Source organism: Lissotriton helveticus, chromosome 11, assembly GCF_964261635.1.
Source record: "Lissotriton helveticus chromosome 11, aLisHel1.1, whole genome shotgun sequence".
Classification (NCBI taxonomy): domain Eukaryota; kingdom Metazoa; phylum Chordata; class Amphibia; order Caudata; family Salamandridae; genus Lissotriton; species Lissotriton helveticus.
The window spans coordinates 43076116-43094972 of record NC_136072.1 but is presented as its reverse complement, the minus strand read 5'-3'; the positions used below and the strand labels follow the sequence as shown (position 1 = coordinate 43094972).

Here is an 18857-nt window from a genome sequence, read left to right as displayed (position 1 = left end):
CAACTCATCAACAAAATGTTGAAGTTGGAGGGCAGGGTCTTTGTGCAAGAGTCTGGATCCACTCGGGTAGGAGGTAAGTACCATATTTCATGTTCGGCCATGAGGCTACAGTAGTAGCAGGCAGGTCCTCTCAGGATTCCCCTATGTCTCCTCCTGCCCTTATCGCCCAGCTTCCACTCTGCCCAAACACCAACATTCTAGCACTTTAGTGACCCTCAGCGTTCCAGACACCAGCTCAGACATACGAAGAATGGGACACTCTCTGAATGACAATTCCTGAAGTGGTAATCCACTGTTCTTGAACTTGCATCATTCTCATCACAGTCCTTATTTTGAGTGTCCCCATTAAATATTGTAAGACGTGCTACACTCCAACATGACCCAGGTTTGCTGGAATTACCCACTCTTACAATTTTCAAAACTTTGGAAAGTATCGATTTCCTTTTGTCACAACATTTGGAATTCACACTTTTACAAAATCCCGAGGTTCCAGTTTTTGCCCTTTTGGTTATTACGAATGATTTCAGTTTATCCTGTTTAAGCTGTAAATTTCCTATGGCTAGATTGTTAAAACCTTCCAAAGAAATAACACTTAGAGGTCCAGTAAGCCTTCCAGGACACAAAGCAGTACAGTGACTTCTATCCCTAAGTTTTTATAAAGGTGTAAATCCTGGGGGGTTATGTGGAGTTCAACGATATGGGGAATTCTAAATAGAAATGTACACCAAAACATTACAACCTGCCTTAAGAGGCAACTGAATGCCTTCCACTACAACTATATTAAACTTATTTTTTAATCCATTCATGTTTGGGAAGTACAAAGCAGCGCTCCAATGCCTAACACCTAGATCTCTTAAAGCATTGTGGAGTGAGTGTAAAGTAAATAGAACACCGTTGTTTGACACAACAGAAGAAGGAAATCCCTCTGTACCATAATATTCTTACAAAAACTACTACTGTGGGGTGAAGTTACCCATACTGAGATACTTTAATGGCCCACTGGAGTATAAGGATAGATCAGCACGTGGTAGAGAGTATGGGGTAAAACAAGGAAAGTGGTGTTGGGGTGGAAAGATCAGAAGGCATTGGGCATGATTTTAAACCCCAGTTCAGGTGCTGCTCATCATGGCTAAAGAACTTTGGGGCAATAAGTCTTTCATGGTATTTGCTGAGAAATCATTTTAAAAGAGGGAAGTCATTTCTTTAGCTGGGTACTGAGGCAGGCCTCAGAATAATCGAATGTGGTGTATACCCCCCTAAAGAATTGTTTAGTTAATTTGAATTATTAACATACATGAAAAGGAGCATGTATGCACCTTTTCATGTTTATTAATTTTGGATTTTCTGTGACCACATAGCAGTGGAGTCACGATAAGTTGAGCATAGGCAAGATATAATTACATCACAGTTGTACACTAAAGCGACATTCCATGCCCCACACTGCTAGTACTTCTCAACTGTAGAACGATGTAATTGTATGTTGAAGGAATGCGTACAGTTGGCAGTGGAGAATGGATTTGATTGCAAAAGAGAGGTAAAGAAGATGCTGTGGAGATACAGGAATACACCACGGGCCCGATTCACAGAACTAACTTAAGACAAAATCCTAAACGTACTACTTTTGGTATTCACAGAAGTTAGGATTTTGTCTTAAGACAGACTTAAGACAGACTTAAGTTAGGATTTTGTCTTAAGTCTGTCTTAAGTTTGTCTTAAGACAAACTTAAGACAAAATCCTAACTTCTGTGAATAACAAAAGTAGTAAGTTTAGGATTTTGTCTTAAGTTAGTTCTGTGAATCGGGCCCGAAATGCTGTCATTGGAGAAGCAACTTTTTTTTGCTTAAAGGGAGGGTTGCATGTACGATAGTGAAGCCTGCGTGGATGGATAGAGAATGTCTTCAGAGTGTGAACAAAGCCAAGTTAAAGGAGAGGATGGAAAAGTATCAGAGGAAATATGTGGAGAGGCACAATGACAAGTTAAAGAAAAGACAACAAGAGTTTAAAGTGGATGATTTGGTAAGAGTTTGCAAGGTGGGTACTTCTAAGTGGCTGAGTCCTAAGAAAATAAGGGCCAGATTATCAAGACCGGTGATAACATTATGGCCGCTTTAGCGGCAGGAAACTGCCGCTAAAGCGGCGATAAGGGGCTTGATAGTATGCCCTTGTGAATTCCCGTAGAAACCCAGAACCTGGGTTTCTATGGAAATTCACAAGGGCATATTATCAAGCCCCTTATCGCTGCTTTAAAGGCAGTTTCCTGCCCCTAAAGCGGCGATAATATTATCGCCAGTCTTGATAATATGGCCCCAAGGGGCATATTTACAAGGGCTTTAGCTCCGCTTTTTGGGCTTAAAAAGCCAAAAAAGCAGAGATAAAACTATCACCCTATTTACAAGCCGGTGCTAACATGCATATTCGCATGTTAGCAGCCTTTTTCCCAACGCCTCCCTTTACATCTCTAATGAGATGCAAAGGGGGCGTCACTGGGCATACCCCGGATGGACTACCTTGCAAATATTGCTGATGTTCACATCGCGATATTTACAAGGCAGCCCACAGGATTTTAGCACACGTTAGATTTTGACGAAAACAGCGGGTTGTGCCAAAAACTAAGGTCAGCTAAAATCCTGACCTACCTATTCTTAACATAGGGGTGGATTGTGCTGATACGACCACAGGGTCGTATGAGCAAGGTTATCGCCATTTTGCAGGGAACATCGCTGGAAAACCAGCAATGTTCCCTACAAAAGGGCGATTTTCCTGCTTTCGCAGGTAATTATATCGCCCTGGGGAAATGCGTTGTAAATAACGCGCTAACAGGGTGATATAATACAGCGATAGATGGCGACAAATAAAAAAGCGATAATCGTGCTTTGCGTTTATATATCACCGTCCTTGTAAATATGCCCCTAAGTGCGGTGAAGGGCAACACGGTGTGTTTGGCGGATGGGAGGGAGTGGAATGTGAGGAAGGTGACGAAGTGAACGTACTTAGGTGCATCTTGAATTGAATTTTCTTCCCCAAACAAAACATTTAAATCTTTGGACTGCCCAACAACAGCCCAAAAGTTATTTTTCAATTACAGAAAAAACTTTTTCATTAGTTCTCAAGGACCTAGAGGCAAAACCGAAAGTCACTTCAATTTGCCCCTTCATCTGTGAAATTGTTGCACCCAAACCGTCATTACTTGCATCTACTGTAATAATACATTGCTGTCTAGGATCAAACGATGCTAAAACACCTGCTGAAATAATATAATTTTTTAGACCCTCAAATTCTTCTTGACAGTTTTTCTCCCATGCAACATTTTTCTCTTTCTTCAACAATTCTCTTAACCCAACAGTTTTAGCAGAAAAGTTTTGAATGAATTTGGAGTGAAATTCACAAAGCCATAAAAATGAAGCCACATTCTCCTTACTCTTGAGGGTAGGAGCTTTGACTATTGCATCAACTAATCCAGGTCTAGGTTCAACTCCCTTCTCAAAATTTACATGGCCCAGATACTCAATAGTATTTTTTGCAAATTCAAACTTCCCACGATTTGCAACAACTCCAAATTTTTGTGACCTCTCCAAGACTGCACGCATGTGTTTATCGTGGATGGACAGATTTTCTCCTGCTATTAAAATATCGTCTTGGAACGTCACTACACCTTCAACTCCTTCTAATACATTCTCTAACACACGTTGAAAAACGTCTGCCGCCGACGCAAGGCCGAAAGGCATCCTCTGAATTGTTAAGTGCACATAGGTGAGACAAAAGCTGTTAAGTGTTGTGAGGATTCCTCAAGTACAACCTGATGATAAGCAGAAGTTAATCAATCTTTGAAAAAAATCTAGCACCTGAGAATGTACTTATGATGTCATCTATTCTACCGTCGACGAAGAAGAAGCTTCCGTCGACGGCGACGATGAGAACTACACCGTCGACGAAGATGACGGCGACAGCGTAGACGAAAGCGTCGACGACGACCACGTCGACGACGACGACCACGTCGACGACGGCAAATCCGTCGACGATGACAATCTCGTCGACGACGACTATCCCGTCGACGATGACTATCCCGTCGACGATGACTTTGTCGACGACAAAGCCAATTCTGTTGTCGACGACCTCGACGACGCCACCGTCGACGAGGGAAGGGTCGACGTTAGTGAGGGCTGAGCACCCTAGAAAAAGACGTATTACGCCGGATATGACTTCGCCGAGGAAGGTAGATCCATTACCTCCGGCCTTATTGTTTGACGAGGAAGAATATTCGGATGAGGAAGATGGTGAATTTGGGGATGCATATAGTTCATCACAATTGCACCTAAAGTTTCATGACTCTGAGCCAGAGAATGAATATTTTAATAATCAACAACAACAACAGCAGCAGGATCGCGTACAATATCAGGATGTCCCTAACCAGCAGGGTTTGGTCTCAATGCCGTTGACTCTGCTTACGGACTTACGGGCTATGTTGGAGGAATATCGTAGCAGGCAAGCGTCGCGTCCAGTGCAGGATCAGGCGCAGGAGCAATCTCAATTGTCGGCTGCTTGTTCTTCACGGCCCCAGCATGTAGAGGAGGCTGTAGAAGTTCCTCAGCGGGTAGAGCTTACCCAGGTTGACACTTCAGAGGATGATGAAGTAGATAATCAGGCTCAAGATCCTGATGTGGAATGGAATCAATATGTTATTCCAGATCCTGCATCCCCAATACCGGACCCAATTGACTCGCCTATGGCGGACGTGGGAGGTTTTCATAACTTAATGGATAGAGCCACAGCACGTTTTAAGCTCACCATGCCGTCAACTTCCACGGATTGTTTTTTATATGATTTCAAGGAGTCATATAGCAAGGCTGTACGCTCCATTCCCATTGTGGAACATATATGGGAAGAGGGAAAGAAGGTGATGTAGGCGCCGGCTACGGTCATTCCAGTCCTTCCGCGCTTGGAAAAGAAATATAAGGCGCCGGATGACAGTCCAGCTTGCTTTGTTGGCCAACCGAGACCGGATTCGGTGATATCGCAAGCAGCTCAGCGAAAGTCACGCAATCCATCGGCTCCTCTAACAGCTCCACCGGACAGAGAAGGTAGACGATTGGATAACGCAGGGAAGCGTTTTTCGTCTATTGCTAGTTTGCTGGTCAGGGCTTCCAATGCCCTAGCGATCTTGGCACGATACGACCGTCAGATATGGAGTGACGTCTCGCCATACTTAAACCAGCTCCCTGACGATCCTAAGGCTGAGGCCCAGAAACTCCTGGAGGAGGGACAACGTTCCTCATCGGAAATAATAGATTGCGCGATGGACATCGCTACCACTGCTTTCCGTGCTCTTGGTGGAGCAGCTGTTCTTAGACGTCAGGGTTGGTTGCGGGCGAATAAAATCTTGGACTTACCCTTTGACGGTGACATGTTGTTTGGGAAACATGTTGATGATACTCTACAGGGGATAAAGAAGGACACGGAGACGGCTCGGTCCTTAGGCACATTGCAATATAGGAAGACGCCTTTCCGTGGAGCAAGAGGAAGAGGCTTCACATCAACAAGAGGTGGTTACCAACAACAACGTTATACTCAACAATCACAATCGTACAGGCCTCAGTACGGTAATCAGTACTATCAGCGTCAATCGCAAACGCACTCTTTTTCTCGCCAAAGCTAACGTGGACGACAGGGTCGTCAGGGCAGGGATGCCTCCAAGCGTCAATAGCGGCATCCTGACTCTGCCGACTGTTCCTCCGCCCCATGTATCACCGGTGGGCGGCAGGATCTCTCAACATCTGAGCAGCTGGGAACAGATAACATCGGATCAATGGGTATTGAACATCATCCGTCAGGGACACACATTGGAGTTCCAGGATTTTCCACCTTACAGAGCTCCCCACGCCACAAATACGAGACACTTACGCCTTCTGCAGTTAGAAGTTCAACAAATGCTTCAGAAAGGGGCGATCCAGCGTGTCCCTCTATCGCAAAGAGGCGAAGGCTTCTATTCCAGGTTTTTCCTGATTCAGAAGACCAAAGACAAGTGGCGTCCGATCCTGGACTTAAGGGAGCTCAACACCTATCTCGTGAAACTCTCATTTCAGATGATCTCACTCCAGGATATTTTGCGCCTCCTGAATCCAGGCGACTTTATGGCTACGTTAGACCTGGAAGATGCCTATTTCCATATCCCGATCCACCCAGCTCACAGACGTTTCCTTCGCTTCACAGTGGGCAAGAGTCACTTCCAGTTCATGGTGCTCCCATTCGGGTTGAGATCAGCGCCGCGGATATTCACAAAGGTGCTGGCCCCGGTGGCAGCTTTTCTGAGAAGGCAGTCGCTAGAGGTTTTCCCGTACTTGAACGACTGGCTGCTAAAGGCACCAAGTTATCAAGCGGCTGCAGGAGCAGTAGGGACATGTCTGCGTCTCTTCGATCAGCTCGGCTTTCAGCTCAACCGAGAGAAATCTGTCCTTCGGCCGGCCAATTCAGTGAAATTCCTGGGCGCTCTTATCAATACGCAGGCTTGCAAAGCTTACCCATCGGAAGAAAGAAAAGCAAAACTCATTTCTTCGGCCAGTCGACTGCGAAAGAGGCAGTCAGTGTCAGTCAGGATGTACAAGTCTCTTCTAGGGTCGATTTCCTCCTGTATTCAATTGATTCCGCACTGCAGGCTGCGGATGCGTCCCTTGCAAGAGCAACTAGACCTTCAGTGGAGGCAAGTGGACGGTACTTTCAACGACAAAGTCAAGGTCACCCTACAGATGAAGCAGGCGGCGGCCTGGTGGATAGAAGGTTCTCACCTTTCGGTGGGTCTCAGTTTCAGAATACCTTCGGCCCCACACATCATTACAACAGATGCCTCCCTTCAGGGATTGGGAGCGGTCATGCAAGACCTCCAAGTCAGTGGGCATTGGACGCCGGTGGAGGGTCGTCTGCATATAAATGTTCTGGAGCTGAGAGCCATTCGGTTGGTTCTGTTAGCTTTCCTCCCAAGGATAAGGAACTCATCTATCCTAGTGTGTACGGACAACACCACGGCCATGCACTATGTCAACAAGCAGGGAGGCACAAGATCGTCACAACTGTCCAAGGAAGCTCAACTACTGTGGGAATGGGCGATTTCGCAGGACATCTCGCTGGTGGCAGAGCATCTGCCAGGCGTAGACAACACAAAGGCAGATACTCTAAGTTGCCTAAGAGCGATTTCTCACGAGTGGGAATTGGACGATTCAGTGATCAAGGAGATCTTCGCCCAATGGGGGACACCAGCGATCGACCTGTTCGCTACGCCGGCAAACAAGAAATGCCGGTATTATGCAAGCAGGGAACACCATCGGGGATCGCTGGGGAATGCGCTTTTGATGTCCTGGTCTGGCGCATTTGTTTACGCCTTTCCTCCATTTCCCCTAATTCCTCGAGTCCTCAGGAAACTCAAGATGGACCGATGCAAGATGATTCTGATTGCTCCCGCCTGGGCTCGCCAGTTTTGGTTCACGGAGCTTCTCCTTCTGTCTCAAGACAATCCCATACATCTACGACCCAGCCAGTCTCTTTTGTCAATGTCCAACGGACAAGTTCTCCACCCGAACCCGAACTCGCTTCAATTGGCAGCATGGCTCCTGAGCACAGAGAGTTCAGAGATCTAGACATTTCTGACGAATGCAGAAACATCTTGGCTCAGGCGCGGGCGCCTAGCACGAATAGGACGTATAGAGCAAAGTGGAAGTGTTTCTACATATGGTGCCAGCGAGAAGGAGTGCACCTTTTCATCTGCTCCACATCAACTCTTGCCATATATCCTGTCATTAGCTCATGCAGGTCTTGCCCATTCTTCCATCAAGGTCCACTTGGCGGCAATCTCCAGATACAGAAGAACAAGATCAGGTCCTTCTCTTTTATCAACAAGAGTCATAAAGCAATTCCTAAAAGGACTGTTTAGAGTGTTTCCACCAATCCGGCCGCCACCTCCTGTATGGCATCTAAATGTGGTCCTGGCCCAACTAATGAGGCCCCCGTTTGAACCAATTCATAAGTCTGACTTGAAATTCTTGTCATGGAAGGTGGCTCTTCTCCTCGCTCTCACCTCTGCGAGGAGGGTGGGAGAGCTACAGGCTCTGACCATTAAAGAGCCCTTCTTGCAGTTCAAAAATGACACCTTGATCCTTAGAATGAACCCAAAGTTTATTCCTAAGGTTTCTACGGACTTTCACCTGAATGAACCAATTGTTCTGAATTCCTTTTTCCCTCGGCCTTCCACTCCGGCCGAAAGGGCCCTTCATTCTCTAGACGTCCAGAGATGTCTAAAATTCTATCTTCAACGCACGGCTGGGTTTAGGAAATCACCTCAGCTGTTTGAGGCTTTTGGGGCCCCTCGTAAGGGGTTTCCGTTATCAAAACAAGAGATCTCCAGATGGATATCTAGTGCGATCCCTTTCTGCCACCAGGCGGCGGGGAAGCCCCTGGAAGGACAGGTTAAAGCGCACTCCACAAGGCCTATCTCATCTTCAACTGCGCTGTTTGCAGGAGTATCGATTAAGGACATCTGCAGAGCGGCCACCTGGAGCAGTACTCATTCCTTCACAAGGCACTACTGCTTAGAATGCTCTGCTAAAGGGGATGTGGCTGTTGGTCAAGCGGTCCTGAGAAATCTCTTCCAGTGAGCGGTGAGCTTTCCTTTCTACCCTCCTTCCTTTCTTTCACATTTCGTTATTTATACTGTTGTTTAACTGTATTGTGAAATTATGGTGAATTCATGACATATTATGTAAGGTTATTGGGATGTTATACACAAAATGTGCTAAGTATGCTACTGCTATCTATTCTGATACAAGCTATGGGAATCTATGAAAGTTCCAATACTGGAGTAAGAAACAAGTTACTTACCTGTTGTAGGAAGGTAGATCCCTGACTATGGTTGCCCCCAACTTTTTGCCTGGTGTTTTGCTGGTTTTCTGACTTAGTTGACCTGGGGCCCTGCTATTCAGGACCCCAGGCCTACTGCTCTCTCTGTAAAATGGATTCCATGTACCTTAGGTACATATCTAATTGGATACTGAGTCACCTTGTCAGTCCCTGTACAGTGTACCTTAGGTACCCAGGTGTAGGAGAGTAGGGTCTGCAATCCTATGATCACCCAGATTTTTGCTTTTTGCTGCACTGGTTTACGACTTTCCCTGGCTGTGGGCCTGCTAATCAGACCCACAGCCTAGCTGTTCTCTCTATCCAAATTGTACTCAGGTACTGAATTGGCACTGGGCCCTCTCCAAGTCCCTGTACCCAGGGCTGAGGTGCACCCAGAAGTCTCCCAGGGGCTGAAGCATGTATTATGCCACCCCTGGATTGACTAACTAAAACTGACACAACTGGCTGCACGACAGCTGGGGCAAGGTAGTGTACTCACCCTTTGCTTTAGATATAGTATACCTATATCTAACTCTAAAAATGGACACACAGATCTCCTATCAGTCACTCCTATAGCAGGCCTTAACAATCCTGAAGGCAGAGTGCTTGGAATCGTGTGAGATGGTGCTCTAGCATGAGCTGAGCCTGTCTGCGGCTTTCGGGATCCATCCCTTAGCCGTTTCCATGATATCGCATACCATATACTCTTAAGTGCATTATAATCCTCGCGGTTATGTGCCAACTCTGGTATCGCTTTATCAAAACATGTCGAGTAAGGTGTCATACGAATTGGAATACTAACCCCTCGCCAATTCTGGCAACGGGGTTAGCATTCCACCCTTCTAGAGGGACACGACATGCCTGTAACCTATAACCCGGTTAAAAGTCAGACAGAGCCTTAGCATCCACAAAATGGATGCTGCCACCGAGACACAAGTCTGCCCTCCTGCTGCTGGGAGTCCTCCCAGAGCAGGAGATAAGGACAAAGGGTTTCCTGCCAGGGGCGGTGCCAGCACCGTCCCAGACAGGGTTTTGTGTATTGTAGGTAGGCAGGGCTTTAGAGGAAGGTGACTGCAAGTGGCACCCCGGTGCTCACTGTGCATAGGCCGGCTGGAACCAGTTCCAGGGGCACTCCAGCCCCTGGCCTGGGGAAAAGCCCGCCAAGGAAGTGGGTGTAACCACCCCCCTCCTGGTCCCACCCATAGGGCAGGACTTAGTCGCGTGCCAGCCCCTTTTTACAGGATAAAGGTAGGAACTGGCCCCCTTCCAAATCAGATCATCTTTGAATCCTGAAACTACTTTCTGCGAAAGGAACTCAAGACTTCTTCCTAAGATTTCTCCCTTGTGACTAAGGAGTAGTCACCCTGCATCCGCAGGCACCATCTAAAGAACACTGCGGTCTGCTGTAAGTCCTTCCTCCGGAATCCGACTGCCCAGCTCGACGAGAACCGGCTTCCCTGGCACTTCTGACCTCTACCCACCTCTACAGCCCAGCTGAGAACCGTGGGTGCGACGAGACCTCAAGGGACCGGCCATCTGCAAGACTGCACGACTTCTTTCCAGCAAGCCCGCCGAGTGAATTCCTGGTGAGTGCTTTGGGGTCCGAGAAGCCCCCACCCTGAGCAGCTCCAGCACCGAAGAGCAGCCCCCCAGCATCTCCACGATCTGCGTGGGGCCCTTCTGCTTTCCGCTGCTCACCGCGTTGTTTGGCTACTAGCCCGTTGGCTTGTGGCCTTCCTGACGACGCCCGACGACATTTCTGCTGCTGGTCTGGTTGCTCCAGACTGGCCCTTGCTCCCTTCCAGAAGAGGAGCACCCCGGACCCTCCTGGTCCACTCAAGACGCCATTTTGAGTCCACCGCGTGGGCTTGAATTAGCCAAGGCTTGTTGCCCAATCCTGGGTAACTTCGACGCCGACGACTTCATCCTTCGTGGGACAGCTCGCACCTCCATCCTGGTCGCCGACAACGCCTCCTGGTCCGAGAGACTGCAGAGCCCAGCAGCGCCCACTCACCTGACTGCGGTGACTTCGCCCGGTGCCATCCTGGTGCCCACTTAATCACTGGCTAGTGATTCAAGAACTTGGTCCCCTCTGCTTTCAGGTTTTCTTCTTCCTTGATCCAGGCTTGGATCCATCGAACTTTTCTTCACTGGTCGCCTGCCAGCAACTTCTTCCTTCCAGGCTCCTGGTCCGGCAACGAGATCCCCGACGTCTTTTCAGACCTATGCAGCTGCAGCCCCTGGGCTAGGTAACTTCGGCACTCCGGTGTCCCAGCATAGCCTCACTATCCAAGGGTCAGGATCCACTGTCGTTTTCTCCCTACCAGGTCGGGTTCGCCCGTGAACACTAACTTTGTGAATTCTAGCTTCCATAGACTTTGTCCCGCATCCCGCGTGAGAGTGCACACTCTGCACCCGAGTCCCCTGGGCCTCCTAGTAGTAATCTAACGATTCCCTAGTCCAGTCCTAGCGATTCCAAAGCCTATTAGAACTGTTACTTGCCTGCTAGTAATTCGCATTCCACTTTTAGCGTATATGGTTTTTCGTGCCCCTCGGGCATTTGTGTAACGTGCTAACTTAAAAGTATTTTCGTAAGAGTTTTGTTGTGTGCTTAGCTCCCTGTCTCATAAAGAGCCAGGGTAGTCTTGTTATAAATAAATACACTGTTTATTTTCATAACAACTTGTGTGGTGTCCTTTCACTGGGTGTTCAAGGGGTAATGTGATGGTAAAACAGCTGGCTTAACACGCCCTCTAGAGTCTTAGCCTTAGACTGCTCGTATCCATGCTACTAGGATAGCTGGTCTATAAGGTTGACTTACAACCAATCATCAATAAGGGTTGTTTGGACTGATATATAGTGATCACTAGAATAGTGAGCACTGCACATCAGGCCAACTTCTCACATTGGTGAGCAGCGGTTGGGATTTGAGCTTGCTGTTGTTTTACCACACATATCCTAAGAATATCTTGTGAAAGATCACATAAGTACTAAAGGTACATATAACTTAGCTTAGAATACTCTGAGTTCTACTGAACCAGCTGTTGTAGCTCCTAGGGCCTAGCACACCCTAAACTACAACTCTAGCAAGGGATCAGTAGGCAAACATATAGTGTAGGTAAGTGCACCACTTACACCTCACTAGAAAAGCATGTCGACTCAGGGGGACTCTACTGAGACTCCACTGGTCAGTGTTGACCCTCCACAGGTCACTTCAAGATATGCAGCTCTCAGTTTCCATGAGATGAGACAGATCTGTGTCTCCAGAAAACTGAAGCAGGGGTCTAACCCCACCACTTCCTTTCTGATAGGTCTCTTAGAGACATATGATGCCAGAAAGCTTTCTCAGTTACATGAGAACATGCCAGCCTTAGAGGGAACCTCTGGGGATCCAGATCTCCACAACACTGATTCAGCAGTTGAGGAGGAGGATCAGGAGGTACTCTCTGGGGATGAGGTAGACAAGGGTCTTGAGGTAGTCAGAAGGCTAACTAGGACCAACTTAGACTTACTTGGGCTAGGATCTGGGGGCCCCCCAGTACTAACCCGAAGTGGGCCTAACCTTGGAGTTAGGAGAGATAGATCTCTTTCTAGGGACTCCAATAGATCTCTGCACTCTAATGCCTCTTCTCAGGGGAGAAGGAATCCTCCACAGAGGAGATTTACTTCCCCTCAGAGAAAGGAGCATGAAGCTAGGATGAGACAAGCTGAACTGAGGATTGAAAGGGAAGAAATTGCCCTGGCCAAAGAGAAGCTTGCCCTGGCAAGAGAGCAGCAGATGAGTGGGCTAGCTCCCACTGGTGGCAGCAATCTCCCAAGAGATAGAGAGAAGGGTTTAGATACTAAACACCTGACTAAAATAGTGCCCCCCTTTAAGCAAGGGGATGACATCCAGAAATGGATGGCTGCTCTGGAGAGGGCCTGCACTGTGCAGGGCATTCCCCAGAGTCAGTGGGCAGCTATACTGTGGCTCTCCTTTGATGGTAAAGGTAGAGATAAGCTCCTCACTACAAGAGTGGAGGATGCTAACAATTACCAGGTCCTGAAGAATACACTGGTTGATGGGTTTGGTTTAACCACTGAACAGTACAGGTTGCTGTTCAGAGACACCCAGAAAACTCAGTCTCAGGACTGGTCTGATTTTGTGGATTGTGCCACTAAGGCTTTGGAGGGCTGGTTGCTGGGTAGCAAGGTTACAGATTACACAGGATTGTATAATCTAATGATGAGAGAACAAATTTTGAACAATTGTCAGAACCAGTTGCTGCACCAGCACCTTGTTGATTCAGATCTGACCTCTCCCCAAGAATTGGGAAAGAAGGCAGACAAATGGGTCAGGACAAGGATCAAGCAGAACCAGAACCAGAACCAGGGTGGTCAGAAGAAAGCAGACCAGAAGGGTAATGTTAAGAATGAGCAAAATGACCAGAAGTCTTCACCAGGTCCCCAACAAACCAAAGAGGGTGGGGGTCAGGCTTCCCAGAAGAAGAAGACTCAAGAAGGCCAGTCGAAAAGGTGGTGCCAGTACTGCAAAAGTAAATCTCACTGGTTTAGTGAGTGCACCAAAAGAGGAGGACACACTCCTGCCACTACAGCTCCTAAAGCAACTGCACCCCCTAGTACAGTCAGTAGTGGTAGTGTCACTCCCAAGGCATTAGTTGGGTTAACCTTGGGTACTGAGGGGTCTGACAACTTAGTTGGCACACTCACTCAGGCTGTCCTTGTCTGTACAGGGGATATGGATATGTCCCCTGAAATAAGTCCCAATACTTTGGGCAAATACAGGCAGACACCTTTGATTAATGGCAAGATGGCTCAGGCCTATAGGGACACTTGTGCCAGTGTCACCATGGTGACACCTAACTTTGTGGACCCTGGACAGATCATGCCAGGTACTGATTTCCTGGTGACCAATGCCAGCAATGTCACTACTAGTCATAGTGTGGCAATTGTGGCTTTCTCCTGGGGTGGAGTGAAGGGACAAAAGAAAGTTGTAGTCAGTTCAGACCTCCCAGTTGATTGTTTGTTGGGCAATGATTTGGAGTCATCACAATGGTCAGAAGTGGAGCAGAGGACTCACATGGAGATGTTAGGCTTGCCAGCACATGTGCTTGCTGTGACTAGGTCACAGGCCAGAAGATGCCCCACTGAACAGGTGCTGGATCCTGAAACTATGGACCAGACACCTCCCAAGAAGAAGAGCAGTAAGGGTAAGGCTTTGCCTTCCCCCTTGCCCCAGGTTGAGGATCAAGTCTCTGAGGAGGCTGATCTAGAAGAACTGAGGGAAACTGAGCCTAAAGAGCTTGAACTTGATCAAGTTGAGTTTCTGGGCTCAGGGGGACCCTCCAGAGCAGACCTGGGGAAGGAACAGTTGAGCTGCCCTTCCCTTGAACCCCTCAGACAGCAGGCTGCTGCTGAGGCTGCAGGGAATGCCACAGGTGCCCACAGGGTATACTGGGAAGATGGACTCCTGTACTCTGAGTCAAGAGACCCCAAGCCTGGTGCAACCAGGAGGCTGGTCATCCCCTTGTCTCTGAGAGGTTTCCTTCTCACCTTGGCCCATGAGATTCCCCTTGCAGGTCATTTAGGTCAGACAAAGACTTGGGACAGGCTTGTCTCACACTTTCACTGGCCCCATATGAATGAGAATACCAAGGAGTTTTGTCGCTCATGTGTCACTTGCCAAGCCAGTGGTAAGTCAGGTGGCACAACAAAGGCCCCCCTCATACCACTACCTGTGGTGGGGGTTCCCTTTGAAAGAGTGGGGATTGACATTGTTGGTCCAATGGAACCCCAGACAGCATCAGGACACAAGTTTATACTGGTGGTGGTGGACCATGCCACCAGGTATCCTGAGGCTATTCCCCTTAGGACCACTACAGCCCCTGTAGTGGCAAGAGCCCTAGTTGGAGTGTTCTCCAGAGTGGGTTTCCCTAAGGAGGTCGTTTCTGACAGAGGTACAAACTTCATGTCAGGATATCTGACTGCCATGTGGAAAGAGTGTGGTGTGAACTACAAGTTCACCACACCCTATCATCCACAATGCAATGGGCTTGTTGAGAGATTCAACAGGACCCTGAAAGGGATGATTCATGGACTACCTGAAACTCTTAGGAGAAGATGGGATGTCCTGATCCCCTGCCTCTTGTTTGCTTACAGAGAGGTCCCACAGAAGGGGGTTGGCTACAGCCCTTTTGAGCTTCTGTATGGGCATCCTGTAAGAGGACCCCTGTGTTTGGTGAAGGAAGGATGGGAGAGACCTCTCAAAAAGCCTGCAACCAACATAGTGGACTATGTACTTGGCCTCCGCTCCAGGATGGCTGAGTATATGGAAAAGGCATCCAAAAACCTTGAGGCCAGCCAGGAACTTCAAAAAGCTTGGCATGACCAAAAGGCTGTACTGACTGTGTACCAGCCAGGACAGAAGGTGTGGGTGCTGGAGCCAGTGGCCCCAGCAGCTCTGAAAGACAAATGGTCTGGGCCCCACACCATCATTGAGCAAAAGGGAGAGGTTACCTACTTGGTGGACCTTGGAACTCCCAGGAGCCCTCTCAGAGTGCTCCATGTTAACAGGCTCAAGGCATATGTTGACAGGAAGGACATGAGCTTGCTCATGGCCACAGATGAGGGGCAGGAGGAAGAGAGTGACCCTCTCCCAGACCTGCTCACTCAGAATCCTGATGATGGGTCAGTTGATGGTGTTGTCTTTTGTGGCAGCCTCACTGAACATCAGCAACAGGATTGCAGGCAAGTTCTGCAATCCTTTCGACATATGTTCTCTCTGACACCCAGCCAAACTGATTGGTGTACCCATGATGTTGACACTGGAGACAGCCTGCCTGTCAAGAGTAAAATCTACAGACAGCCTGATCATGTTAGAGACTGCATCAAAACTGAAGTGCAGAAAATGTTGGAACTGGGAGTCATTGAGCCCTCAGATAGCCCTTGGGCTAGCCCAGTAGTTCTAGTGCCAAAGCCTCACACCCAGGGTGGTAAGAGAGAGATGAGGTTTTGCGTAGACTACAGAGGCCTCAATGCAGTCACTAAGACTGATGCCCACCCAATACCAAGAGCAGATGAGCTTATAGATAGATTGGCTTCTGCCAACTTCTTAAGCACATTTGATTTGACAGCTGGGTATTGGCAAATCAGGTTAGCTGAGGAAGCCAAACCCAAGACAGCATTTTCTACCCCTGGAGGGCATTATCAATTTGTGGTAATGCCCTTTGGACTGAAAAATGCACCTGCCACCTTCCAAAGGTTGGTGAATCAAGTCCTCACTGGGCTGGATGACTTCTGTGCAGCTTATCTTGACGATATTGCTGTCTTTAGCTCCACCTGGGAGGATCACCTGGTCCACCTGAGGAAAGTGTTAGAGGCCCTGCAAAAGGCAGGCCTCACTATCAAGGCCACAAAGTGCCAGATAGGGCAGTCACAGGTTGTATACCTGGGCCACCTTGTAGGTGGAGGCCAGGTTCAGCCACTGGAGAGTAAGATACAGGCCATCAAGGACTGGACTCCTCCAATCACCCAGACTCAGGTTCGAGCTTTCTTGGGCCTGACTGGGTACTATAGGAAGTTTGTCAGAAATTATGGGTCCATAGTGACCCCCCTTAATGACCTGACAAGCAAGAAGATGCCAAAGAAAGTTCAGTGGACAGCAAGCTGTCAGAAAGCATTCAATGACCTAAAGCAGGCCATGTGCACAGCACCTATCCTCAAGAGTCCAGATTACTCCAAGCCATTCATTGTCCAAACAGATGCTTCTGAGTTGGGTGTGGGAGCTGTTCTGTCTCAACTGAATTTTGATGGTAATGATCAGCCTATTGCTTTCATTAGTAGAAGGTTGACACCCAGAGAGAAAAATTGGTCAGCTATTGAGAGGGAGGCCTTTGCTGTGGTCTGGGCCCTGAAGAAGCTGAGGGCCTACTTGTTTGGCACTCACTTCACCATTCAGACAGACCATAAGCCCCTCTTGTGGCTAAATCAGATGAAGGGTGAAAACCCCAAACTGCTTAGGTGGTCCATTTCCCTACAGGGGATGGATTTTACAGTGGAGCATAGACCTGGGACTGATCACAGCAATGCTGATGGGCTCTCCAGGTATTTCCACTTAGAGCAAGAAGACTCACCTGGTCAAGGTTAGCTTATTGTCCCAAAGTTTGGGGGGGGTCATGTAGGAGAGTAGGGTCTGCAATCCTATGATCACCCAGATTTTTGCTTTTTGCTGCACTGGTTTACGACTTTCCCTGGCTGTGGGCCTGCTAATCAGACCCACAGCCTAGCTGTTCTCTCTATCCAAATTGTACTCAGGTACTGAATTGGCACTGGGCCCTCTCCAAGTCCCTGTACCCAGGGCTGAGGTGCACCCAGAAGTCTCCCAGGGGCTGAAGCATGTATTATGCCACCCCTGGATTGACTAACTAAAACTGACACAACTGGCTGCACGACAGCTGGGGCAAGGTGGTGTACTCACCCTTTGCTTTAGATATAGTATACCTATATCTAACTCTAAAAATGGACACACAGATCTCCTATCAGTCACTCCTATAGCAGGCCTTAACAATCCTGAAGGCAGAGTGCTTGGAATCGTGTGAGATGGTGCTCTAGCATGAGCTGAGCCTGTCTGCGGCTTTCGGGATCCATCCCTTAGCCGTTTCCATGATATCGCATACCATATACTCTTAAGTGCATTATAATCCTCGCGGTTATGTGCCAACTCTGGTATCGCTTTATCAAAACATGTCGAGTAAGGTGTCATACGAATTGTAATACTAACCCCTCGCCAATTCTGGCGACGGGGTTAGCATTCCACCCTTCTAGAGGGACACGACATGCCTGTAACCTATAACCCGGTTAAAAGTCAGACAGAGCCTTAGCATCCACAAAATGGATGCTGCCACCGAGACACAAGTCTGCCCTCCTGCTGCTGGGAGTCCTCCCAGAGCAGGAGATAAGGACAAAGGGTTTCCTGCCAGGGGCGGTGCCAGCACCGTCCCAGACAGGGTTTTGTGTATTGTAGGTAGGCAGGGCTTTAGAGGAAGGTGACTGCAAGTGGCACCCCGGTGCTCACTGTGCATAGGCCGGCTGGAACCAGTTCCAGGGGCACTCCAGCCCCTGGCCTGGGGAAAAGCCCGCCAAGGAAGTGGGTGTAACCACCCCCCTCCTGGTCCCACCCATAGGGCAGGACTTAGTCGCGTGCCAGCCCCTTTTTACAGGATAAAGGTAGGAACTGGCCCCCTTCCAAATCAGATCATCTTTGAATCCTGAAACTACTTTCTGCGAAAGGAACTCAAGACTTCTTCCTAAGATTTCTCCCTTGTGACTAAGGAGTAGTCTCCCTGCATCCGCAGGCACCATCTAAAGAACACTGCGGTCTGCTGTAAGTCCTTCCTCCGGAATCCGACTGCCCAGCTCGACGAGAACCGGCTTCCCTGGCACCTCTGACCTCTACCCACCTCTACAGCCCAGCTGAGAACCGTGGGTGCGACGAGACCTCAAGGGACCGGCCATCTGCAAGACTGCACGACTTCTTTCCAGCAAGCCCGCCGAGTGAATTCCTGGTGAGTGCTTTGAGGTCCGAGAAGCCCCCACCCTGAGCAGCTCCAGCACCGAAGAGCAGCCCCCCAGCATCTCCACGATCTGCGTGGGGCCCTTCTGCTTTCCGCTGCTCACCGCGTTGTTTGGCTACTAGCCCGTTGGCTTGTGGCCTTCCTGACGACGCCCGACGACATTTCTGCTGCTGGTCTGGTTGCTCCAGACTGGCCCTTGCTCCCTTCCAGAAGAGGAGCACCCCGGACCCTCCTGGTCCACTCAAGACGCCATTTTGAGTCCACCGCGTGGGCTTGAATTAGCCAAGGCTTGTTGCCCAATCCTGGGTAACTTCGACGCCGACGACTTCATCCTTCGTGGGACAGCTCGCACCTCCATCCTGGTCGCCGACAACGCCTCCTGGTCCGAGAGACTGCAGAGCCCA

General features: G+C 48.8%; 1 protein-coding gene across 1 annotated transcript in view; it reads right to left on the bottom strand.

Moving 5' to 3' along the window:
* The window catches only part of LOC144791138 (cytochrome P450 2J2-like), a 409659-nt gene that overhangs the window by 157381 nt on the left and 233421 nt on the right, over nucleotides 1-18857 (bottom strand). The gene's annotated exons all lie outside the window — the stretch shown is intronic.